This window comes from Oncorhynchus keta, chromosome 22 (genome assembly GCF_023373465.1).
Source record: "Oncorhynchus keta strain PuntledgeMale-10-30-2019 chromosome 22, Oket_V2, whole genome shotgun sequence".
Classification (NCBI taxonomy): Eukaryota; Metazoa; Chordata; class Actinopteri; order Salmoniformes; family Salmonidae; genus Oncorhynchus; species Oncorhynchus keta.
The window spans coordinates 12245290-12273002 of record NC_068442.1 but is presented as its reverse complement, the minus strand read 5'-3'; the positions used below and the strand labels follow the sequence as shown (position 1 = coordinate 12273002).

Genomic DNA, 27713 nt, shown 5'->3' with positions numbered 1-27713 from the left:
AACATTGAGCCAAATCATCAAACACAGGCTTATCAAAAACTGTCATCAGCTAGCTGGCAGGCTATTGAAACAGAAATACATTCCATCTAACACTCTCCAGATAATGAGAGAGAGGTTAAGTACGGATCATTAAAGTTCAATTGCAACCCAATATGGCAAGTGTTAGACATTAATCCTATCAAACACTGAAATAATATATTCTCTCAACAAAGATTGACTAGTTATCTAAGGCTACACAAAGAAACGGCCCCCTCAAGCCTCTGCTAAATAAAGGTTCACTACTTAAACCCTGAAGCTCATCTTCCAAACTCTATTTGTGGTTTCACTTTACTCTCTTCCCCTTCAGCCAGATCGTTTTAGTCCTTCAGAAAAGAGCAGGACCAGACATCCCTTCAGTGGTACTGGAACAACATGGCCCAACCTATCCCTCCGATTGGTATGAGGCTTTCATTACTGAGTCATTTTCTTCCACCCAAGAGGAGCTACCATTTCGATCACGATAAAGTTAACAAATCAAATCACATTTGATCTGTCACATGCTTTGTAAACCACAGGTGTTTGCAAACAGTGAAAAGCTTATGGGCCTTTCCCAACAATGCAGAGACAAAAATATAAATAACAGAAAAAATAATAACACAAGGAATAAATACACAATGAGCAACAATAACTTGGCTATATGCAATGCTTTCAGAAAATATTCAGACCACTTGACTTTTTCCACATTTAGTTATTTACAGCCTTATTCAAAAATGGATGAAACAGTCTTTGTCGCTCATCAATCTACACACAATACCCCATAATGACAAAGCAAAAACAGTTTTTAAAAACATTTTGCTCATTCATAAAATATAAAAAATAAATAAACATCACATTTACATAAGTATTCAGACCCTTTACTCAGTACTTTGTTGAAGCATCTTTGGCAGAGATTACAACCTCAAGTCTTCTTGGGTATGACGCTACAAGCTTGGCACACCTGTATTTGGGGAGTTCCTCCCATTCTTCTCTGCAGATCCTCTAAAGCTCTGTCTGGTTGGATGGGGAGCGTCACTGTACAGCTATTTTCAGGTCTCTCCAGAGATGTTTGATTGGGTTCAAGTCCGGGCTCTGGCTGGCCACTCAAGGACATTCAGATACTTGTCTCGAAGCCACTCCTGTGTTGTTTTGGCTGTGTTCTTAGGGTTGTTGTCCTGTTGGAAGGTGGCCCTTCGCCCCAGTCTGAGGTCCTGAGCGGTAAGGAGCAGGTATTCATCAAGGATCTCACTGTACTTTGCTCCATTCATCTCTCCTTCGATCCTGACTAGTCTTTCAGTCCCTGCCGCTGAAAAACATACCCACAGCATGATGCTGCCACCACCATGCTTCACTGTAGGGATGGTGCCAGGTTTCCTCCAGACGTGATGCTTGGCAAAGAGTTCAATCTTGGTTTCATGAGACCAGAGAAACTTGTTTCTCATGGTCTGAGTCTTTAGGCACCTTCCGGCAAACTCCAAATGGGCTGTCATGTGCCTTTTTACTGAGGAGTGGCTTCCGTTTGGCCACTCTACCATAAAGGCCTGATTGGTGGAGTGCTGCAGAGATGGTTGTGCTTCCTCCACAGAGGAAGTCTAGAGCTCTGTCAGAGTGACCATTGGGTTCTTGGTCACCTCCCTGACCAAGGCCCTGCTCTCCCTATTGCTCAGTTTGGCCTGGCGGCCAGCTCTAGGAAGAGTCTTGGTGGTTCCAAACTTCTTCCATTTAAGAATTATGGAGGCCACTGTGTTCTTGGCAACCTTCAGTGATGCATACATTTTTTGGTACCCTTCCAGATCTGTGCCTCAACACAATCCTGTATTGGAGCTCTACATACAATTCCTTCAACCTCATGGCTTGGTTTTTGCTCTGACATACACTGTCATCTGTGGGACCTTATATAGACAGGTGTGTGCCTTTCCGAATCAAGTTCAATCAATTTAATTTACCACAGGTGGACTCCAATCAAGTTGTAGAAACATCTCAAGGATGTTCAATGGAAACAGGATGCACCTGAGCTCAATTTCAAGTCTCATAGCAAAGGCTCTGACTACATAGGTATTTCTGTTTTTAATTTGTAATAAATGTGCAAAATGTTCTAAAAACCCATTTTGCTTTTTCAATATGGGGTGTTGTGTGTAGATTGAGGAGGATCATTTATTTTTAAAAACCTTTTTAGAACAAGGCTGCAATGTAACAAAAGTCAAGGGGTCTGAGTACTCTCCAAAGGCACTGTATAAGTACCCTCTGGAGAACGTTGCTGGGCCTTTAGCATATGCTTCAGATGCATATCATCTCACAAGGTGTGCAAACATGCTTGTTTAATAAACCCTTGATAAATAGTGCATAAACTATTGTCATGGATTGATTGCATGAATGAATATCTATGCAAATATCCCCCCCCAAAAAATAACAAAAATATATGTTCTATATAATTCTACAAAGTCCTAGAAACAACATAAGCCTCATTTCCCACAATAAAAACATTACAGTGTAGTCCATTTGATCAACTGTATTTGTAGATTTGATTAGTAACATAGTTATAGTAATTAACAGTCCAGTTACGACTTCTTTTGACAAAGTAGTAGGAAAAAAAGATGATTACGATATTATTAGTAATGATAATAATAATATTACTAGCCAGGTGCGCAGTTGAAATGATTTTCTCCATTCCTTAACAAAAGCTTTAGAATGAGGCTGTAATGTAACAAAATATGGAAAAAGTAAAGTGTTCTGAAAGCTTTCCGAATGCCCTGTCCTTGGGGTACACACATGTATTGTAGGTAGGGATAAAGTGACGAGGCAACAGGGTCGATAACACAGTAGCAGCAGCGTATGTGATGAGTAAAAAAAGTTTGTGCAAAAAGGGTCAATGCAGATAGTTAAATAGTTAACCAATAGCTACCCGGACAAACTATTTATCAGTCTTATAGCTTGGGGGAGGAAGCTGTTCAGGGTTCCTGTTGGTTCCAGACTTTGTGCATCTGTACCGATAGAGTGTACGGTACCAGTGCTGTACTGGGCCGTACACTCTACTCTCTGTAGCGTCTTGCGGTCAGAGGCCAAGCAGTTGTCATACCAAGCGCTGATGCAGTCAGTCAAAACGCTCTCAAAAGAGCAACCGTAGAACTTTTTTGAGGACCTGAGGGCCCATGCCGAATCTTTTCAGCCTCCTGAGGCATTGTCGTACCTTCGTCACAACTGTGTTGGTGTGTGTGGACCCTGATCATTTCTTAGTCCACTACAGCCCCACTACAGCACACATAATGTAGCTGAGAGGAATCTTAAATGTGTTGTCTAATCATTTGGGTTACAACCTCACCAGTGCATTATTGATAGATGCCTTGTAAAAGTCCCTTTTTATCCATCAGCAGTAGCTTTCATGTCAAATGTTGGTTCAAACAGCCAGAGGCCGAGCCCAGACGAGCTTGCCAACAACCCAGACAAAGGCAGTTGTCACCGTCTACATTCAGTCAGGAAATCCACCCCATTAGTCAGCAAGCCGGACATTACCGATGCTGCAACATAGTGTTGCACTGAGAATGACTTATGGTGGAGTAACAGCCAGGCAAGTCTTTCTGAGTCCTGAGGAACTCTAACCTCTAAAGGTAATAGGACATATCTGACCTCGTCTACGGAAATACACTTCGCTAAATAATAACTCTGAGCCGATAAGTAAGATATCAACACAGCTCAGTCTGAGCAGGGCACAGCTTTCCTTCCCAATATGGTATCCTTGTTCGATAGTACCTGTAAAAGCCTTGACGAAGCTGAGATCCTACTTGGGATGTTTTGGCAGTCACACCAGAACAAACTCAGTATGTAAACGAGATGCTATTAAGCACAGGCGAACCGAGGTCAAAGCTCCCCATCATTTTATAGCAAGTGCAGCACAACAGGATTCACACAGAGATTTCAATAGAAATATGTCTTAAAAACGAGAGCTTCGCTGCAGCAGCAAACTAAGCATGCAGAATACCTCGGCTCCAAAATATACTTGACTAGTAAACAGCAGCGTGAGGTCACTCAAATAGGCATGTCAAAATATAGCCACAGAATGTGCTCGCAGTGTATGTATAGCAGGAGGCCGCATCCGAGAAGCTTTTTAGAAATGCACACTTCAGCACAGAAAAACACGGAGAGAATTTCACTGTCTGCCAGTAACACTCACACTTGACTCTTTTCCCCCTTACTAGCTCTGACTTTGCTGATAGATACTTTATTGAGGAAAGATTTACTTACTATGACTGTGATATGTGGTTGTCCCAACTAGTTATCTTAAGATGAACGCACTAACCGTAACTCACTCTTCATAAGAGTGTCTGCTAAATGACTAAAATGTCAATGTAAATGCCAGCCTGAGAAGAGTAGTCTGAAAAGTACGGGTGTGATCTGAACGGCTCTTTTTGTGAGCCAGCCAGGGACAGATGGACAGTCAGAGACCGACCCCCTGGACCGATCCAGCCAGGGATGTCTCAAATAGACACAGGCCATGCCTTGTTCCAGTTTGTGATTGGCCCTGAGCTGTAGCCACTGAGGGTACGGGATGGCATTGAGACCCAGAGAGGTCAAAGGCAGAAAAAAATGTTGATGTAGCAGCAACACAGGCTCGCCCATTGAGGCCCAGTGGCACGGGATCTGCCCAGCGCTGTTTAGCTTGTCCAAGATAATGGGAACTTTCATGAAGGGGCAGAGGAAACTGGCTCAATGCTTGTCACCAAGATGAGTGAACGGGACAGACGGGAAATAAACATAGTTTGCACTGCTGCTGTTGTTTGTCTAAAACTGCTGTAGCGAATTAACCAGTGTATCTGAGAATAAATTATATGAGTATGATTGTTCATTACAAATTCCGAATAGTCATGGAGAATGATTGCTGTGGAAAGCACGGTGCCCTTTGAAGGAAGTTTTATATCAGCTTCATTATGCAAACCGAGCCCAATGAAGGGATCAAAACAATGAAAAGCAGCTGGGGGTTCTGGAGTGTAGTCATTTGTCTTTGGGTGTGGCACTGGTATTAACTCTTACTGGAGGATGTAAGATATCCAGATGATGTATGAGGTTTGGGGTATGTAGCAAAGAACACATCCATCCTCACATGTTGTCCACCGATTCACACCACTCCTCTGAGAAGAACATAAAACAGGAAATTGACACATTTCTCTTCAGTTACAGGTCTAAGATGTCACTGACCCTGGGTCACCAAGAGAGCAGGAAGAGTTTGAGGAATGTGGGGTCAACTGCAAAGGATTCAAAACATAGGTCTTAACACGGTTAAATGAATTCCCTCTTCCAGTGCAAGGATATGAACCAGAGCTACACAGGCCGTGCGAAAAGGAAGAGAGAAAAGCAAAAACGGTCACCCATAAATCATTATCTGAATTGAGTAAAGGTCATAGTTGGGAAGTCCCAAGGATCCCGTTTATCCTTTTTTTTTTAGGAAGGGCGTACTCTGACTTCTGTATTGGGAGTAACGATTTGAGAAGGAGAAGGCTCTATTCTGCTTCTGTTTTCTCGACACTTTCCTCTGAAGGGTGAAGAATCCGAATTTACAGCAAAATGTATCAATGAAGATTGATAAATGAGAAAACGTCTAAACAAAATCCTGTCGGGATGTTGGTACAAGCTTGACAGACAGAGCTGTAAATTGAGTAGTCTGCCACAAGGGCCTACAAGTGAACCATTCAATGTGCTTCAAAGCATGTAAAGTGCCATGCACAATACACATAACATCTGGAGAATGCATTGCATGAAGGAGATGCACCACAAAAGTCGCCCAGTTTCACTCATGGCTCAGCTTTAAGAGCTCAATAAACAACGAGGCCAACTATTAAAATAAAGGTCAAAGCTAGAAATGTGGACGCTGACAATGGAGAGCTAGTGCTATTGAGGAAACATGTCAGCCTGTCAGATCCAGGACAATGGACAATGCAAGAAATGCCATTACACTAAAAGTGCCAAAAGTTGTCCAGTTTGACACCAAGTGTTAAACCATTTCATAATTTCTAAACCCTCTTATTGATGCTTCTGAAATGGTAAAACTTGTTTTAACACTAGAACACCAGAACCGCCACTTACGTTTGGTATTGTAAAGAAAAAAAGTCAGCCAAAAAACTTCCCTGACTTTACCTAAATGTTCTATTTTACACTGTTCCATTTGTAAAAAAAAATTGAAATCACATAAACAGAAAAGTATTTAGTCTTTTTACCATTTTTTTTCACCACACATATTCCCAACTTAATCCGCCAAGACAATGTGCTGTAGGATGTTGGTACCCAGTCAGTCGCTAACGTGTCTCTCTCTCCTCACTGAATGACTGACAAATGGATGAATGGGCAAGAACTGTGCACCTTACTTCACAATTGAATTGAAATTAGGCCTAACTGAATGATACGGAGGGTGAAGAGGTTCATGTAATGCAGAAAGACAATAGTGTTTGTGTTGTGCCTATTTATCAGCAGAAAGTCATTTGACCGTGCGCCTTGTGGGTTGATACCATTATGTTTTGACATTTTACTTTGTAAAAATAAGCTGTTATGGGACTGTTTTATTTACGATAACTCAATTACTAATCAAACGTATTGTAAGGGGAATGAAAACACGCTACATGTGGCAGTAGGCCTTTAGAATAATACAAAGCATATCAATGAATCTATCAAGTGAAGCAAACGATGCCAGTCCACTGAATGAATGACAAATGGATGGAATGGGCCATAATTGTGCAAGTTACTTTACAATTGAATTTAAATTAGGCCTAACTGAATGATGTGGGTTAAAAGGTTGATTTGTAATTATAACCACAATAGTGTAATGATGAGTTTGTGCTATGCCTATTTATCAGCGTATAATTTGACCGCGCACCTTGCAGGTTGATACTATTTTCTCATATGTTTTACTTTGTAAAAATAAGCTGTTACCGGACTGTATTGTTTATCATTTATTATTAATCAAATGTATTGTAAGGGAAACAAAAACATGCTACTTGTTGCAGTAGAATAATGAATAACCTTTAGAATAATGCTAAACATATCCTTGACTCTATCCAAGTTGATGAGCAGGGAATAAACGATGCCACTCAGCCTCCACAGCCGGCCTATCGAAACTACACCTAAACTATACTGAAACTAATTTCACAAATAATAAGAGATAGCCTATAGACGAGATTAAATGGACAATAATTTGATGAATGACAATATTAGGCCTATCAGTTGTCAAATTGTACAGGAAGAGATGGGTGCATCTTGTAATTTACAGATGCAGGGAAAGGAGCATCGCTTTATCAAATCCTCCTACAGAGTCACATGTAGGTAAAACATTTTATATTTATATATAGTATCTGAAAGAGGATATTCTGAAGTTTGTATGACACTTTGTCGAAAAACTCATAATTCAAGAGGTGCAGCTCTATTTCCAAATTTCACTTTCACCAAGAATATCAGTGCTGTCCATGCATTCAGCACATGACCACTCGTGCGGCAGCATTGCTCTGGCTACTAAGCAAAAACTAGTAACATAATAAAATGTCAATAAAAATAAAATAGTACATGTGACCAATGTCGGAACCAAGTACTTGGCTTTCCATATCTGGGGAAAGATGAAACCAGGCCAGTGGATGAGCTACTGTCTGAGACTGTGGAGCCTTACATAGGCAAAGGCAGAAAGGTCAACTTCTTCAAATCAATTTCCCTGGCAGACAAGTTGATTGCTAAGAAGACTAGTCTACTCGGAACAGTGGACAAACTAAGGCGGGAGCTGCACCCGCTCTGCACAAAACAACATACTGGTTGAGCTGTACTCCACATCAGTGATGGAGAGTGGTAAAGCAACTCACGGTGTACAGATGTAAAACAAATACCAGTGTTTTCATCCTCAGCACCAATGTTGCCATCGTCAGTGACCAGAAGAAGAAATGGAGACGGTGGCAGACTACAACAGCACAAAAGTATACACTACCGTTCAAAAGTTTAGTCATTAGAAACGTACTAGTTTTTGAAAGAAAAGCACATTTTTAGACCATTAAAATAACATCAAATTGATCAGAAATACAGTGTACACATTGTCAATGTTGTAAATGACTATTGTAGCTGGAAACGGCAGATATTTTATCTACATAGGTGTACAGAGACCCATTATCAACAACCATCACTCCTGTGTTCCAATGGCATGTTGTGTTAGCTAATCCAAGTTTATCATTTTAAAAGGCTAATTGATCATTAGAAAACCCTTTTGGAATTATGTTAGCACAGCTGAAAACGGTTGTACTGATTAAAGAAGCAATAAAACTGACCTTCTTTAGACTACTTGAGTATCTGCAGCATCAGCATTTGTGGATACAGGCTCAAAATGGCCAGAAACAAAGAACTTTGTTCTGAAACTCGTCAGTCGATTCTTGTTTTGAGAAATTAAGGCTATTCCATAAGAGAAATTGCCAAGAAACAAGATCTCATACAACGCTGTGTACTACTCCCTTCACAGAACAGTGCAAACTGGCTCTAACCAGAATAGAAAGAGGAGTGGGAGGCCCCGGTGCACAATTCCAAAGAAAAAGCAATTTCTCAGTCTGGCCAATAAAAATAAAATATTAAGATGGGCAAAAGAACACAGACACTGGGACAGAGGAAGATTGGAAAAAAGTGTTATGGACAGACAAATCTAAGTTTGAAGTGTTCGGATCACATTTGTGAGATGCAGAAAAAATGAAGATGGTGGAGGAGTGCTTGATGCCATCTGTCAAGCATGGGGGAGGCAGTGTGATGGTCTGGGGTTGCTTTGGTGGTTGTAAAGTGGGAGATTTGTACAGGGTAAAGGGGATCTTGAAGAAGGAAGGCTATCACTTCAATTTTTCAAAGTCATGTCAAAACCCTGTGGACGGCGCTTAATTGGAGCCAATTTCCTCCTACAACAGGACAATGACCCAAAGCACAGCTCCAAACTATGCAAGAACTATTTAGGGAAGAAGCAGTCAGGTGATATTCTGTCTATAATGGAGTGGTCAGCACAGTCACCGGATGTCAACCCTATTGAGCTGTTGTGGGAGCAGCTTGACTGTATGGTACGTAAAAAGTGCCAATCAAACCAATCCAACTTGGGGAGGTGCTTCAGGAAGCATGGGGTGAAATCTCTTCAGATTACCTCAAGAAATTGACAACTGGAATGCCAAATGTCTGCAAGGCTGTAATTGCTGCAAATCAATGATTATTTGACGAAAGCAAAGTTTGAAGGACATAATTATTATGTAAATTAAAAATCCTTATTTGTAACCTTGTCAACTTCTTGACTATATTCCCTATTCATTTTGAAACTCATTTCATGTGTGTTTTCATGGAAAATATAGACATTTCTAAGTGAACACAAACATTTGAACGGTAGTGTATATCTCTGCTATATACAGGTAGCTTTTCCAACTGCCAAACACCAAATATTATACCCTTTAACTATATTACGTTAATATTACTGTTATTGCTATTAGTATTATAATTGTATATAGTTCTAACCTTTTCTATTCTATTTAATTTTTTTGCAATAGGTTGGTGTGGATGCACTCAACCAGATGGCAAGACAGTACTCTGTAAAAGGAGGTACGCGCCCCTGGCCTGTTACGGTGTTCTACAACGTGCTCGACATTGCTGCTTTCAACACGCACTTGTTGTGCAAACAATGCCTTGACAAGACAATCAGCAGGAGAGATTGTATCATGGTTCTGGCATGTGAGCTTCGTAAGAACCACGTGAACGCCACGAAAGAAGCTAAAGCCGTCAAGCAGGCCGCCAAGGCAGCAGGTCCTGCTCTCCCTCTTCCCCAAGCACCACAGCTCCAAGCAGGCAGCAGGTCCTGCTCTCTCTCTTCCCCAAGCACCACAGCTCCAAGCAGGCAGCAGGTCCTGCTCTCCCTCTTCCCCAAGCACCACAGCTCCAAGCAGGCAGCAGGTCCTGCTCTCTCTCTTCCCCAAGCACCACAGCTCCAAGCAGGCAGCAGGTCCTGCTCTCCCTCTTCCCCAAGCACCACAGCTTCAAGCAGACAGCAGGTCCTGCTCTCCCTCTTCCCCAAGCACCACAGCTTCAAGCAGACAGCAGGTCCTGCTCTCCCTCTTCCCCAAGCACCACAGCTTCAAGCAGACAGCAGGTCCTGCTCTCCCTCTTCCCCAAGCACCACAGCACCAAGCAGACAGCAGGTCCTGCTCTCCCTCTTCCCCAAGCACCACAGCTCCAAGCAGGCAGCAGGTCCTGCTCTCCCTCTTCCCCAAGCACCACAGCTCCAAGCAGGCAGCAGGTCCTGCTCTCCCTCTTCCCCAAGCACCACAGCTTCAAGCAGACAGCAGGTCCTGCTCTCCCTCTTCCCCAAGCACCACAGCTCTAAGCAGGCAGCAGGTCCTGCTCTCCCTCTTCCCCAAGCACCACAGCTTCAAGCAGACAGCAGGTCCTACTCTCCCTCTTCCCCAAGCACCACAGCTTCAAGCAGACAGCAGGTCCTGCTCTCCCTCTTCCCCAAGCACCACAGCTCTAAGCAGGCAGCAGGTCCTGCTCTCCCTCTTCCCCAAGCACCACAGCTCCAAGCAGTCAGCAGGTCCTGCTCTCCCTCTTCCCCAAGCACCACAGCTCCAAGCAGGCAGCAGGTCCTGCTCTCCCTCTTCCCCAAGCACCACAGCTCCAAGCAGGCAGCAGGTCCTGCTCTCCCTCTTCCCCAAGCACCACAGCTCCAAGCAGGCAGCAGGTCCTGCTCTCCCTCTTCCCCAAGCACCACAGCTCCAAGCAGGCAGCAGGTCCTGCTCTCCCTCTTCCCCAAGCACCACAGCTCCAAGCAGGCAGCAGGTCCTGCTCTCCCTCTTCCCCAAGCACCACAGCTCCAAGCAGGCAGCAGGTCCTGCTCTCCCTCTTCCCCAAGCACCACAGCTCCAAGCAGGCAGCAGGTCCTGCTCTCCCTCTTCCCCAAGCACCACAGCTCCAAGCAGGCAGCAGGTCCTGCTCTCCCTCTTCCCCAAGCACCACAGCTCCAAGCAGGCAGCAGGTCCTGCTCTCCCTCTTCCCCAAGCACCACAGCTCCAAGCAGGCAGCAGGTCCTGCTCTCCCTCTTCCCCAAGCACCACAGCTCCAAGCAGGCAGCAGGTCCTGCTCTCCCTCTCCCCCAAGCACCACAGCACTAAGCAGGCAGCAGGTCCTGCCTCCCTCTTCCCCAAGCACCACAGCTCCAAGCAGGCAGCAGGTCCTGCTCTCCCTCTTCCCCAGCACCACAGCTCCAAGCAGGCAGCAGGTCCTGCTCTCCCTCTTCCCCAAGCACCACAGCTCCTAGCAGGCAGCAGGTCCTGCTCTCCCTCTTCCCCAAGCACCACAGCTCTAAGCAGGCAGCAGGTCCTGCTCTCCCTCTTCCCCAAGCACCACAGCTCTAAGCAGGCAGCAGGTCCTGCTCTCCCTCTTCCCCAAGCACCACAGCTCTAAGCAGGCAGCAGGTCCTGCTCTCCCTCTTCCCCAAGCACCACAGCTACAAGCAGGCAGCAGGTCCTGCTCTCCCTCTTCCCCAAGCACCACAGCTCCAAGCAGTCAGCAGGTCCTGCTCTCCCTCTTCCCCAAGCACCACAGCTCCAAGCACCACAGCTCCAAGCACCACAGCTCCAAGCACCACAGCTCCAAGCACCACAGCTCCAAGCAGTCAGCAGGTCCTGCTCTCCCTCTTCCCCAAGCACCACAGCTCCAAGCAGTCAGCAGGTCCTGCTCTCCCTCTTCCCCAAGCACCACAGCTCCAAGCAGGCAGCAGGTCCTGCTCTCCCTCTTCCCCAAGCACCACAGCTCCAAGCAGGCAGCAGGTCCTGCTCTCCCTCTTCCCCAAGCACCACAGCTCCAAGCAGACAGCAGGTCCTGCTCTCCCTCTTCCCCAAGCACCACAGCTCCAAGCAGGCAGCAGGTCCTGCTCTCCCTCTTCCCCAAGCACCACAGCTCCAAGCAGACAGCAGGTCCTGCTCTCCCTCTTCCCCAAGCACCACAGCTCCAAGCAGACAGCAGGTCCTGCTCTCCCTCTTCCCCAAGCACCACAGCTCCAAGCAGGCAGCAGGTCCTGCTCTCCCTCTTCCCCAAGCACCACAGCTCTAAGCAGGCAGCAGGTCCTGCTCTCCCTCTTCCCCAAGCACCACAGCTCCAAGCAGACAGCAGGTCCTGCTCTCCCTCTTCCCCAAGCACCACAGCTCTAAGCAGGCAGCAGGTCCTGCTCTCCCTCTTCCCCAAGCACCACAGCTCCAAGCAGACAGCAGGTCCTGCTCTCCCTCTTCCCCAAGCACCACAGCTCCAAGCAGGCAGCAGGTCCTGCTCTCCCTCTTCCCCAAGCACCACAGCTCTAAGCAGGCAGCAGGTCCTGCTCTCCCTCTTCCCCAAGCACCACAGCTCCAAGCAGGCAGCAGGTCCTGCTCTCCCTCTTCCCCAAGCACCACAGCTCCAAGCAGGCAGCAGGTCCTGCTCTCCCTCTTCCCCAAGCACCACAGCTCCAAGCAGGCAGCAGGTCCTGCTCTCCCTCTTCCCCAAGCACCACAGCTCCCACTCAGTAAAAAGAAGAAACCATGTCAAGTCGGCAGGTGCACACAAAACAAGGCCCATACAAATTGTGTGCAGTGTAACCAATTTGTATTAGCGGCTTGCTCACACAAAGCCCTGAAGCTGTGTGCTGAGCGTGGAACCTGAATCACAAACAGAAGACGCGATTGATTCATGTGTAAAGGCACGGGTGTAAGGGGACAATGCAGTGTCTGATACGATCAACAAAGGATTGTTTTTTTATATCCTGTCATGAATTTATTTCCATTCATATTTTTTTATGCAATGAATCCTTTACAATTGTTCTCGCACTGGTGCTTTTGTTAAGGAATAGAGCAACTAATTTCAACTGCACACCTGGCAAGTAATATAATTATTACTATTATTAATAATAGCTTAATCTTTTTTTTGTTCTACTACTTTTCTAAAAAAGTTGTAACTGGACTGTTAATTACTATAACTATATTACTAATCAAATCTACAAATGCAGTTGATCAAATGGACTACACTGTAATGTTTTTATTCTGGGAAATGAAAACAGGCTATAGGCTTATGTTTTTTCTAAGACTTTGTAGAATTATATAGAACATATATTGTTGTTATTCTTTTGGGAGGGGGGACATATTTATTTATATTTAATTATTCATGCAATTAATCCCTTACAATAGTTTATGCACTATGTATCAAGGGTTTATTAAACAAGCATGTTTGCACACCTTGTGAGATGATATGCATCTGAAGCATATGCTAAAGGCCCAGCAACGTTCTCTAGAGGGTACTTATACAGTGCCTTTGGAGAGTACTCAGACCCCTTGACTTTTGTTACGTTACAGCCTTATTCTAAAAAGTTTTAAAATAAATTATCCTCAGCAATTTACATACAATACCCCATATTGAAAAAGGGAAAGCAGGTTTTTAGACATTTTTGCTAATTTATAAAAAAATAAAAAACAGAAATACCTTATTTACATAAGTATTCCGACCCTTTGCTATGAGAGTCAAAATGTAGCTCAGGTGCATCCTGTTTCCATTGATCATCCTTGAGATGCATCTACAACTTCATTGGAGTCCACCTGTGGTAAATTTAATTGATTAGACATGATTTGGAAAGGCACACACCTGTCTATATAAGGTCCACAGGATTGTGTTGAGGCACAGATCTGGGAAAGGGTACCAAAAAATGTCTGCAGAATTGAAGGTTGCCAAGAACACAGTGGCCTCCATCATTCTTAAATGGAAGAAGTTCGGAACCATCAACACTATTCCTCGAGTTGGCCACTTGGCCAAACTGAGCAATCGGGGGACAAGGGCCTTGGTCAGGGATGGTCACTCTGACAGAGCTCTAGAGTTTATCTGTGGAGCGGCAGGGTAGCCTAGTGGTTAGAGCGTTGGACTAGTAACCGAAAGGTTGCAAGTTCAAATCCCTGAGCTGACAAGGTACAAATCTGTCGTTCTACCCCTGAACAGGCAGTTAACCCACTGTTCCTAGGCCGTCATTGAAAATAAGAATTTGTTCTTAACTGACTTGCCTAGTAAAATAAAGGTAAAATAAATAAAAAAAGATGGGAGAGCTTTCCTGAAGGACAACCATCTCTGCAGCACTCCACCAATAAAGCCTTTATGGTAGAGTGACAGAAGCCACTCCTCAGTAAAAGGCACATGACAGCCCACTTGGAGTTTGCCAAAAGGCACCTAAAGACCCTCAGACAATGAGAAACTAGATTCTCTGGTCTCATGAAACGAAGATTGAACTCTTTGGCCTGAATGCCAAGTGTCACGTCTAGAGGAAATCTGGCACCATCCATACGGTGAAGCATGGTGGTGGCAACATCATGCTGTGGAGATGTTTTTAGCGGCAGGGACTGGAAGACTAGTCAGGTTCGAGGCAAAGAGTAAAGCACAGAGAGATCCTTGATGAATACCTGCTCCAGAATGCTCAGGACCTCAGACTGGGTGCAAAGATTCACCTACGAACAGGTCAATGACCCTAAGCACACAGCCAAGACAATGCAGGAGTGGCTTCAGGACAAGTCTCTAAATGTCTTTTAGTGGCCCAGCCAGAGCCCGGACTTGAATCCGATCTAATATCTCTGAAGAGACCTGAAAATAGCTGTGCAGCAAAGCTCCCCATCCAACCTGACAGAGCTTGAGAGGATCTGCAGAGAAGAATGGGAGGAACTCCCCAAATACAGGTGTGCCAAGCTTGTAGCGTCATACCCAAGGAGACTTGAGGCTGTAATCACTGTCAAAAATTAATCAATAAAGTACTAAATAAAGGATCTGAATGTATATGTAAATGTGATATTTCAGTTTTTATTAAATTTATTAACAGACATGAATGCTACGGGCATGAGTGTGTCATTATGGGGTATTGTGGTAAGATTGATGAGAGAGAAATGCATGCATGAGAGCATCAGCTGTTCCGGATGACTGTGTAATCACGCTCTCCGTAGCCAATGTGAGTAAGACATTCCGCTGAGCCAGACGGATTACCAGGACGTGTACAGCATGCACTGACTAACTGGCAAGTGTCTTCAACCTCTCCCTGTCTGAGTCTGTAATACCAACATGTTTCAAGCAGACCACCATAATCCCTGTGCCCAATAACACTAAGGTAACCTGCCTAAATGACTACCGACCCGTAGCACTCACATCTGTAGCCATGAAATGCTTTGAAAGGCTGGTCATGGTTCACATCAACACCATTATCCCAGAAACCCTAGACCCACTCCAATTTGCATACCGCACCAACAGATCCACAGATGATGCAATCTCTATTGCACTCCATACTGCCCTTTCCCACCTGGACAAAAGGAACACCTATGTGAGAATGCTATTCATTGACTACAGCTCAGCGTTCAACACCATAGCGCACTCAAACCTCATCACTAAGCTAAGGACCCTGGGACTAAACACCTCCCTCTGCAACTGGATCCTGGACTTCCTGACGGGCCGCGCCCAGGTGGTAAGAGTAGATAAGAACACATCTGCCACGCTGACACTCAACATGGGGGCCCCTCAGGGGTGCGTGCTCAGACCCCTCCTGTACTCCCTGTTTGCTCATGTCTGCGTGGCCAGGCACAACTCCAACACCATCATTAAGTAGGCCTGATAATCGACAACGATGAGACAGCCTATAGGGAGGAGGTCAGAGACCTGACCATGTGGTGCAAGGACAACAACCTCTCCCTCAACGTGATCAAGACTAAGGAGATGATTGTGGACTACAGGAAAAGGAGGACCAAGCAAGCCCCCATTCTCATCGACGGGGCTGTAATGGAGTAGGTTGAGAGCTTCAAGTTCCTTGGCGTCCACATCACCAACAAACTAGCATGGTCCAAGCACACCAAGACAGTCGTGAAGAAACGACAAAACATATTCCCCCTCAGGAGACTGAAAATATTTGGCATGGGTCCTCAGATCCTCAAAAGGTTTTACAGCTGCACCATTGAGAGCATCCTGACAGGTTACATCACTGCCTGGTATGGCAACTGCTCGGCCTCCGACCGCAAGGCACTACAGAGGGTAGTGCATACGGCCCAGTACATCACCTGGGTCAAGCTTCCTGCCATCCAGGACCGGCGGTGTCAGAGGAAGGCTCCCTAGTCATAGACTGTTCTCTCCGCTATCGCACGGCAAGCAGTACTGGAGCACCAAGTCTAGGTCCCCCCCCCATTGACACATTGACTCTGTACCAATCCACCCAGTTTATAGCCCCACTATTGTTATTTACTGCTGCTCTTTAATTATTTGTTTTTCTTATCTCTTACTTTTTTTTGGAGGTGGGGGTGTATTTTCTTAAAACTGCATTGTTGGATAAGGGCTAGTTAGAATTTCACTGTAAGGTCTACTACAGTGTATTGTATTCGGCGCATGTGACAAATACAATTTGATTTGATTTTTAAAAAGTGATTTAATCAATTTTAGAATAAGGCTGTAACCTAACAAAATGTGGAGAATGTCAAGGGGTCTGACTATTTTCCGAATGGCACTGTATGCTGAAAGGCCAGGCGGTTCTAATGTTAATATGGGAAGAATGGAAAATTATCTTTCTTTTGTATACTAGTGGTGAATAAGCTGAAAATTAGGACTCACTAGTCAATTTTGTGAGAGAAGCATCACATTTGGCACAGAGGTAGATGTACATTATGCATCCTGAAAATATATATACTGAACAAAAATATAAATGCAACATATAAAGTGTTGGTCCCATGTTTCATTTTCTGAAATAAAAGATCCCAGAAAATGTTCATGCGCACAAGATAATCCATCCACCTGACAGGTGTGGCATATCAAGAAGCTGATTAAACAGCATGATCATTACACAGGTGCCCCTTGTCCTGGGGACAATAAAATGCCACTCTAAACATATGTCACACAACACAATACTACAGATGTCTCAAGTTTTCAGGGAGCGTGCAATTGGCATGCCGACTGCAGGAATGTCCACCAGAGCTGTTGCCAGAGTGCCAGAGAATTGAATGTTCATTTTTCTACCATAAGCCGCCTCCAATGTTGTTTTCGAGAATTTGGCAGTACGTCCAACAGGCATACCACGTGTAACCACACCAGCCCAGGACATCCACATCCGGCTTATTCACGTCTGTAATAAAGCCCTATTGAGGGGGAAAACTCCTTCTGATTGGCTGGGCCTGGCTCCCCAGTGGGTTGACCTGGCTCCCAAGGCCCACCCATGGCTGTGCCGCTGCCCAGTCATGTGAAATCCATAGATTAGGGCCTAATGAATTTATTTCAATTGAATGATTTCCTTATATGAACTGCAACTCGGTAAAACTGTTGTAATTGTTGCATGTTGTATTTATTTTTGTTCGGTAGAAATGGAGCCACCCCAGATTTGGAGTCCCCCACTCTATATGTAAACATGTATGCTAAAATGTCCTGCCAATGTCTCTATAACAAGTCAAAATTCTCATCTTTCAGATGCAATTGGAAATGAGTTGATAGCCCATAGCGTTCCAAATGTAAAGCTAATATATATTACATTGCCTATTAGTGGATATTTTATGTCGTACCATATGTCAAATTAGCTCAATCGCCAATTTCTCAGCCTCTTGAGTATCACAGAAACACAACACGTTGAATGAATAACAGACAACGCAGCATCGGATGACATTTACAAAAATATCTGTTCAAAACTTGAAAAACATACGAAAACGTACATTTTGAAACGACAAATTCGACTATACATACGTGATTATTTTAAAAGACGTGTTAATTTTGGGGAATTGAAACCATTTACGTGTGTTACAAACGGTCAAAGGTCCAACGCAGTCGTGGTAAACGATCATATCTTGTCATATCTTGGTCTGAAAAGCCATTGATGCAGATGTAGTAACATTGTTATAAGCGTATAAACAGTCTTTATCGCTGCTTCAGACACAGCCTTTGCAACACAGAGACAGACCATCACTATGGCACTCAAGCTATGAGAGACCCTGCCAGTAATCGCGCCAATTGTTCGACAAGTCATGCTTCTCACATACTAGCACTAGACGCCTCTCAGCTGTTCGTCCTCAAAGTGCTCTGGATGTATGTTTTGATTCGTCACATTCCTTAAATCTGTGCATGAGAGAGCCATAACCCATATGCATTCCTTTAGTTTTAGGAATACTGAATGCAGAAATCAACTGGCATCTTTTATGCTCACTAGTAGGATAATCACACTTGAAAACTATCTACCGAAAAGTAAATCATTGATGTAATCAGCCGTGCGAATTTTGTTTGTCCAGACCTTTATGTAAGGCTACATTTGATTTTATATTAATTTAGTATGCTATAGGGACTATATGTACATTTAACACATTCATCGCACGTAACTAACATATGAACGTGATATAACGTTGTGGTACACTACATTTCTAAACATATAGCAACAAGCCTACAACGTTATATTCTAACAAATTACAGGCTACATGTGTGCTCTGCTCTCTCTGCATGAAGCCCAAAAAGCGAAGGATAGTCTGGAGAAATCAACTGCATAGCAAAACAAGCTACCAGCTAAGTTGATACAGTTATTTAACTGGAATTCAAAGTAACACCTAGTAATTGACTCAAGACAGTACTGTAGCCTAAATTACTGCAATATAATGTAGCCTTTAATATGCGGTCTTACCTGTTGAGAATCACCGTACAAGTTACTTTGTTGTTAACTGTCAGACTTGTATCAGCGGAAAACAAGTCCAGAATAAAAACTATGCCTCGGAACTTCCAAGCAAATAATAAAGTTTGAATTCGTTCTTCCACCACGATATATTACTGTTTCCTAATGTGTTCCAGCTTTGTGCCTCCAAGGTGCCTCGGCTGTTTAGCGAAGACGTAAATCGGGACTTTCTGTACTTCTGACACCGTTACTCCCTCTAACTAACCTATGGTGATGATGGAAATGGATGTCCCCGGTTGGATACGGAAATCGAGCACGCTGGAAAACAGTAGAGAAGTTTACTTCTGCCGCGTTCCTATGCTAGTCGGAACTAGGAAACTCGGGAATGTCCTAATTGGTGATTCGTTGAATGCGGCACGTGTATAACTACAACCATTTAGCAAGTCGGAAATTTCCCAACTTCCTAGTTCCGAGTAGTACTGGAACGCGGCATAACTACAAGGACTGTCTCTACAGGGAGGTAGGTATATTTGGGAACTCCATTTTCAAAGGAACCGTTATTCCAAAACTCTTTTAACAATTTGAAAGTATCATGTAAAGTGAATTTCTGACAGATTACTCTTGAGAGTTGAGTCTTAGGGAATGTAAATATTCTTAAACAATGGATTATTCCTGTCAAATAAAAAATAAAATCACATTTTATTTGTCACATACACATGGTTAGCAGATGTTAATGCGAGTGTAGCGAAATGCTTGTGCTTCTAGTTCCGACAATGCAGTAATAACCAACTAGTAATCTAACCTAACAATTTCACAACAGCTACCGTATACACACAGCTGTAAAGGGATGAAGAATATGTACATAAAGATATATGAATGAGTGATGGTACAGAAACGGCATAGGCAAGATGCAGTAGTTGGTATTGAGTACAGTATATACACATGAGATGAGTAATGTAGGGTATGTAAACATTATATTAAGTGGCATTGTTTAAAGTAGCTAGTGATACATGTATTACATAAAGATGGCAAGATGCAGTAGGTGGTATAGAGTACAGTATATACACATGAGATGAGTAATGTAGGGTATGTACACGTTATATTAAGTGACATTGTTTAAAGTGGCTAGTGATACATTTTTTACATGTATGGCAGCAGCCACTCAATGTTAGTGGTGGCTGTTTAACAGTCTGGTGGCCTCAGTGATTTATCAGTGTTTTGTCACAAGCAACATCAGTAGGCTATACCTAAACCACAATGAATACCTAATGCTAATTCCTTTTGACATGTGTTGTATTGCTGTAGTCTGACACGTTAACTAATATGCTAATACTTAGCTACTTGATACATAAAGAAACGTGCAATTGACTTCCATTTAGGCCTATGACATGAAGATACAATACAATCATACCATACTTGCTTTATAGGTCAATTTGCAACAACCTGGTTTCGGAGCATTTCCTATTATTCTGTACGTAAATGCATGATACCTCATTTATTATGATATGTTGCGTTTGGTATGGTATGTATTCATTTGTGGATGTCCATCACTCATCACGGATGATATGTTATGAATTACAATGTGTATTATATGTTACAAATTTGCAAAAAGTACAATATGTTACGAAATTCAAAACGTACAATATGTTACGAATTTGCGAAGGGTATGATAGGTTATGAATTCTAGCTAGGTAGCTAGCTCGCTAACGTTAGGTAGGAGTTAGGGTTAAGATTAGGGGTTAGGTTAAAGGTTTGGGGAAAGGGTTAGCTAACATGCTAAGTAGTTCAAAAGTAGTAAGTAGATGAACAGTTGCTAATTAGCTAAAATGCTAAAGTTGTCTGTGATGAGATTCGAGCTCGCAACCTTTGGGACATTCAAATTTTTCTTTGTTGGGACCCGTGGTCCGTAATAAACCCTGTTCTGCGTCTAGGTCCGGATCCGGAATGCAGTCTGCCGGAGTATGGCTTGTTTATCTCATGTCCTAGCCCTTCCTATTGGAGGGCACTGGTGGGGAAAACGGCTCAGATTGATATGGCACACACCATTGACTAACGTCACATTACATTATAAAGATTTACGGAATGGATTTTAACAGATTTTGACCATATTGTTACTTATCTGTCTCGCTATGACATCATGTACCTAGATGTTCCCAAGGAGCATGTAACACAGCCTATATTTCCACTTCCCTTGTGAGACTGTTACGGAGGCTGGGTTTGTCCTGCTGCCAAGCCTCACAGTCCAGGCTTCGCTGGAAGACGACACACATGGTTTTGTAACAAAGGAAGCAACACTGATCTACATGTCTGTTTCCACTTTTCCTTTTGGTCAATTACGTTCCTCCATGAAGTGTGTTAACATCTGGCCCTGTTGTTGGCTAACATGGTACTGCTACTTGTAAAGCCATTGTTATCAGCGTGAGAATCAGATCCACTATGTGAAACAGAAATCCTCTACAATCCTCGATCAGTCTAAAAAGCATAACCATTAAACAACACATGGATGGAACCATTTGAGTGGAAGTCAGTCGCCATTTCTTTCAAAACATTGTCGAATGACTGCTCACTTAAAACCTCTTCATGGAGCCTCTACCAACTGTAACTTCAGGAGCCAACAGCTTTCATTCAGACAGTAAAATTAAGACAAAGAAGGGTACTTAGGTTCAGATGCTGACAGAAAGCAATATACTGTAAATTTAGTCCCACTAAATATATACTGAGTATACAAAACATTAAGGACACCTGTTCTTTCCATGATATAGACTGACCAAGTGAATCCAGGTGAAAGTTATGATCCGTTATTGATGTCACTTGTTAAATCCACTTCAATCAGTGTAGATGAAGGGGAGGAGACAGGTTATAGAAGGATTTTTGTATTTATTACTGTAGTGAAGCTTATTGTAGTGGAAGGACCATAACTAGTGGCCACTAGCATAGATGTGAATTACAATATACAGTGGGGTTACAGTGGCGTTCTGTGGAAATCCTCCATGCAAAACGGGAATCTCCCTACCTGCTCCTGATTTACTGTAAATCAAGCTAACCATGCCAGGCTTTTTCTGCCTCTGTATGGGCCCATTTTAATGCAGAAGTGATTGCATTACCACACTCCATTATCCCACTACATCTTTTCTGCTGGCAGGTCTCCCACAACTGTATGAGTTGGAAGTCAGTATGACTGAAATGCATTCCCAACCAGGGTATGGCAAGGGAATTCTGTGATACAGATTGAATGGGTATCTAAAAATGTATCTACCTGCATGAATGATCACATACAGTGAACATATTTTGTTATTATTTTATTTAACAAGGCAAGTCAGTTGAGAACAAATTGTTATTTACAATGACGCCCTACCGCAGCCAAACCCGGACGACTGTGCGCCGCCCTGTGGAACTCCCAATCACGTCCGGTTGTAATACAGTCTGGAATTGAACCCGGGTCTGTAGTGACACCTCTAGCCACTTGGGAGCCCTTGTAGATTAATAAATATATATATACTCACAGTATGTGCCCTCTGCAAAGGAGGGTGTACATACTATATTTGTATACTATATATTTTTTCATCATAGTTATAATCTATGCTAGGCCAACATGTGACTGACGAGGTAGAGTCAGACCTCACTGTTATAATCATCAGCTTTTCCTTCCATTCTTACCTCCTTAGTTTGGTTCTGTGAACCACTCTCCCATTAAAAGCAGGTCACCATGGTCACCATGTATTAAACCCTCATATCAAATAGACTTTAATTAGCTCAATCAGAGCCAATCAGGCATGGCCCATTTGTCTGAAGTCAGTTGTCGTCCAATCACCCGGTGTTTATTGTTGTAACTGCGGTGGCTTTCCCCTCTTACTGGCTGAGACTCAGGTGCAAGGTGTCCTCCGAGGCTCCGTCAGCCCACAGACATGGCTGGGGACCTTGAATAAGCCCAGACATTCCCGGTGCTACTACATCATTAATCCAGAGGTTTGCTTGTTGAGCAAGAGGTTGCAATCTAATCCATTAAAACAAATGATAAAGTACTGGGAAGAATTTTATGGTGTAATGTCATACAACCATCACTTACTGTATATACATACTAAAGTTCAGCACCTTTGTAAACCAAAGTCTTCAAAAAGGCGACCGTTCTTTTTTGCACAACATGTGCCGGCTGCTGCCTGTAGTGTGTTTGCTCACAAGGACAAATACTGTAAGACAGTACTATGTATAAAAGTAGACCACACCACTGTGCATGCAAACAACTGTCTGATTTCATCAAGGCCGGATTAATGCAGGGGTTTACGGGCTGAATTATTTTTATTTTTATGTACACTACCGTTCAAAAGTTTGGGGTCACATAGAAATGTACTTGTTTTTGAAAGAAAAGCACATTTTTTGTCCATTAAAACAACATCAAATTAATCAGAAATACAGTGTAGACATTATTAGCGTACTTGTTTTTGAAAGAAAATCACTTTTTTTGTCCATTAAAACAACATCAAATTGATCAGAAAGACAGTGTAGACATTACTATTGTAGCTGGAAACGGCTGATTTTGAATGGAATATCTACATACATTAGGCGTACAGATGCTCATTATCAGCAAACGTCAATCCTGTGTTCAAATGGCACATTGTGGTAGCTAATCCAAATGTATCATTTTAAAATGCTAATTGATCAATAGAAAACCCTTTTGCAATTATGTTAGCACATCTAAAAACTGTAGTTCTGATTAAAGAAGCAATAAAACTGGCCTTTAGACTAGTTGAGTATCTGGAGCATCAGCATTTGTGGGTTCAGTTACAGGCTCAAAATGGCCAGAAACAAATAACTATCTTCCGAAACTCATGTCTATTCTTGTTCTGAGAAATGATGGCTATTCCATGCCAGAAATTTCCAAGAATATGAAAATCTCATACAACGCTGTGTACTACTCCATTCACAGAACAGTGAAAACTGGCTCTAACCAGAATATAAAGAGGAGTGGGAGGCCCCGGTGCACAACTGAGCAAGAGGACAAGTACATTAGTGTGTCTAGTTTGAGAAACAGACGCCTCACAAGTCCTCAACTGGCAGCTTTATTAAAGAGTACCCGCAAAACACCAGTCTCAGTGTCAAGGAAATGTATACAATACTGTATATATTACATATACAGTACACAGTTTATCTGTAGTGCTCTGCTAATCATCAGATGGGGGAGGAGAGGAGGTAGGGGCCTGTCATGCCAAATAATGTCCCCAGGCCAAAAAGTGTCCCACCCTGGGATTTGATCAATTATTAGCAACCGTAGCTGTATCAATGGTGTGATGACCTAATGATTTGAATGTTGGGGCTCATTACAGCCCAAATTATGTTCTTTTCAATTATGTAATTTTTTTCATTATAATTTTATCCAACCACAGTCTAATGAACATAATGGGAGACAGAGAGATGGTTTCAAGTGCAGGGGGCAGCAGGTGTTTCTTGCAAAGGACCACAGGAGGAGGCAGGTAGCTGGGTCCAGGGTCAGGCAGAAGGTCCTACACAGGGGGTCCAAAATGGCAACAGTACAGGCAGGGAAAAGACTAGCAACTTAGTCCGGGAGATCAGGCAATAGGTTGATAACATGAAATCCAATAGGCTGAAGTACAGGCAATGAATAGGCAAAAGGTGTCATTAGTGAGGTAGGCAAAAACCATCATTCACCAGAAGAGTACAGCGCTCCAAAAGAAGCGTGTCACAAAACAAACAATACCTCACAATGACGGGGTGCAAAGACCTTAACTAAATACTGTGTGATAATGACATACAGGTGTGTGAACAGCTGATTAGAATTCAGGTGAATGGGATCTGGCGAGTGAGCTGCGTTCAGGGGATTTATGTGTTTGACAGTGTGAGCTGGAAAGTGAGCTGCGTTCAGGGGATCTACGTGTTTGAGCGTGTGAGTTGGAAGCAGACGTTACACACAGGAGCTCGCTCTCAATGTTCAAAATACACCAGAGAGCATAATTTAGCCACATAAAATCAATAGTTTATTATGTTTTATCACAAGCACATACAGGTATCTGCCTAAATGAAGGAAACACCAACATAAAGTGTCTTAAAAGGACGTTGCACCACCACAAGCTGCCAGAACAGATTCAATGCGCCTTGGCATAGATTCTACAAGTGGACCTAAACCATGCCTGGAAAATACACCCCACAACATAACATATACTTTCTATCCCTTGTTTATTCAAGTGCTTCCTTTATTTTTGCAATTACCAGTATGCCTAATGTCGGAAGGGCCACAGTTTGGGCAGCATGCTCAACAAATATAGGCTACAGCTTGTTGCAGTGTGGCCATAGACATATAATTCACAGAAGGGTTTTGTAACCTCTTACCCTGGCAATTTGACTGTGAATCTCATGTGTGCACGAGCAATGTATGCCAGTCCTGACTTGAATGGGAACTGCCATCTATGGATTATATTTCTATGGTTGATTGTGGGTATATGTTTTCCGTTTGCATATTTCACAATACAATCCTATTATTTCTTCATTCGGACCCGGATTTAATGAGTGTTCACTTATGAGAGATGAGTGACCCTTTAGAGATAGGCTGCTTTCATCAGCCTATTCAACTCAATAAACAAATAGCTTTGCTTATGCTCACAAGCTTTAGTCTGGCAAAATAAGTGCCATTTTACAAAACATGTTCTAAATCTTTCAGAGTACATAAAGCCTAACATTGTTTCTATGAAAGAGATAACTATGTTTTATGATCTGCGGAAAGTGCATGTGACTGTAAAGAACAGAGAGTGGGATAGCCTAATTCTTTTCTCTCCCTCCTTAAGTGTGGTTGGTTGTGATATAGGAAACACATGATGTCCTTTTTTATATTATAATGTACATAAACCATAACCACACCATAACTTTTCCGTTTAGCAGAGAAACTGTAATATGGTGTTGGCAAAGGAATGAACAAAATGGCATAGAAGGCTTGTGCCGTAGCCTAAATTGTACTTCATGATACTTTGGCTGTCTAACCAAGTGTCCTTCAAATGACGTGCTCTGCCTCTGACAATTCAGTTTTCAATCAATTGTTATCTCATGTCAAAAGCACAGATATAGGTGCTGAGTGCAGCGCAGGACCATAAAAAAAGACAACATCTTGACTTGTCACTGTCACTGCAGGGAGGCTTGTAATGTGAATCGGAGGTTCACTAGTAGAGCCCTTCAGCAGAGAACAGCTCCTGCATGGCCCAGGGGATATGGTGGTGATGATGTTCCTATATCACAGCTGGTGGCAACACAGATCTCCATCACCGCTGATGGGACCGACTGGCCAGTCAGAGAAGTCAATTATATCACATCTGGTGCATCGCTTAGTTATCTGATTATAATACGTTGTGGAGGTAATTGTCACGCCCTGACCTCTGAGAGATGTTTTATTTCTCTATTTGGTTAGGTCAGGGTGTGATGTGGGGTGGGCATTCTATGTTTTGTTTTCTATGTTTCTTTATTTCTATGTGTTGGCCGGGTATGGTTCTCAATCAGGGACAGCTGTCTATCGTTGTCTCTGATTGGGAATCATACTTAGGTAGCCCTTTCCCCCTCCCCCTTCAGTGTGGGTAGTTAACTTTGTTAGTGGCGCTTAGCCCTGTAAATGTCACGGTTGTAGCTTTTGTTTGTTGGTGGCATTTTAAAATAAAATGTACCACGCTGCACTTTGGTCCACTTCTTTTGACGGCCGTGACAGTAATACTGTCTCTACCCTTCTGTTTGTACACTACGTCTAATTCTGTTTACTTTAAAGGTTGAATGCAGATGTTTTTTCTTCTCTATATTCAATCATTTCTGGGTAACAATTAAGTACTTTACTATGATTTGTTTTCAAGTAGAATTGTCAAAAATAATACAAAAATTGCTTCTTAGCAAAAAGGAATTTTTCAAGTAATAATTTTGCTAGGACTGTCTGAGAGTGGAAAACTGAAACTTAGCTGTTATTGGCAGAGGTTTGAAACTCCTTTCTTATTTCTTCCTTTCTTGGACTAGTAACCGGAAGGTTGCAAGATCGAATCCCCGAGCTGACAAGGTAAAAATCTGTCGTTCTGCCACTGAACAAGGCAATTAACCCACTGTTCCTAGGCCGTCACTGAAAATAAGAATTTGTTGACTTGCCTAGTTAAAGGTAAAATAAAAATATAAAAAATGATTGGTCTATTACTAATTAACTCATTTACTGCATTGTGATGTCATCATGGAAGGCCACAACTCCCTCCTACCAAAACCCGCTGAAATTTCAGGCCGTCTTTTCAAACAGCTCTTACACTAAATGGGCATTATCGTTTTTTCACAATTTCACAATATTATTCCAACCTCATTGTGTGGATAGATATAACACAGACAAATCACTTTTTTGACTGCACTGGGCTTTTAAAGTATGTTGATGTTCTTATTTGTATATGGTGTTGGTGAATGTGGTATGAAGTTACACAAAGAATAGTAGCAAAACATCTATAACTATGTGTATCTTTAATATCTCTAGATCCTTTAGTGAATGTCCAGATGTCAATGTGTTTCCCGTTCTGGGAGTGTGTCAACGTCCAGTGGCTCTGAGCGTATACCCAGGAGTTAAGCTTTCACACTAACTGTTGATTACAGGGTGGAAAGGGCTTTGATTTTACTACCCTAAAAACTCTATAGGGACTCCTCCAAGTCGGCTCATATAGCTTCTTAAATGGGATTTGCTTGTATTAGATTACATGGTTAGCGAGTTCAATTTCCCTGTTTTTAACATTAAGCTGTTTGTGAACAACGGTGCTCTATGCTGCTAGTTGACGTTCAATCTATGGGAAGCTACTTTAAAAACCATTAAAGTAATATCCATTGTACATATTGGTCACAAATGTACTCTGAGGTAAGTGAAAATTGAGGGCATTTTAGGACCTTTGGGCTTCATTGAACATGTTGCTGACATTTAGCAAGAAAGCATTTTTCATGGTAAGTCAAAATTCAGGTTCCTCATGCTGTATAACAAAAAATACACTGAACAAAAATATAAACGCAACATGTAAAGTGTTGGTCCTATGTTTGAGCTGAAATAAAAAAAATCCCTTGTGAT

At 42.8% G+C, this 27713-nt stretch overlaps 1 protein-coding gene across 2 annotated transcripts in view; it reads right to left on the bottom strand.

Moving 5' to 3' along the window:
- tspan9a (tetraspanin 9a) overlaps nt 1-19007 on the bottom strand; it is a 286905-nt gene extending 267898 nt beyond the window's left edge. The window contains exon 1 of one of the 2 annotated variants that reach the window (XM_035798258.2): nt 18662-19007. The gene's annotated coding sequence lies outside the window, so the exon portion shown is untranslated. Of the gene's footprint in view, nt 1-4254; nt 4396-18661 lie in introns of those variants that run through there. The other variant, XM_035798259.2, reaches the window with a different exon arrangement.
- Nucleotides 19008-27713: the final 8706 nt, after the last annotated feature.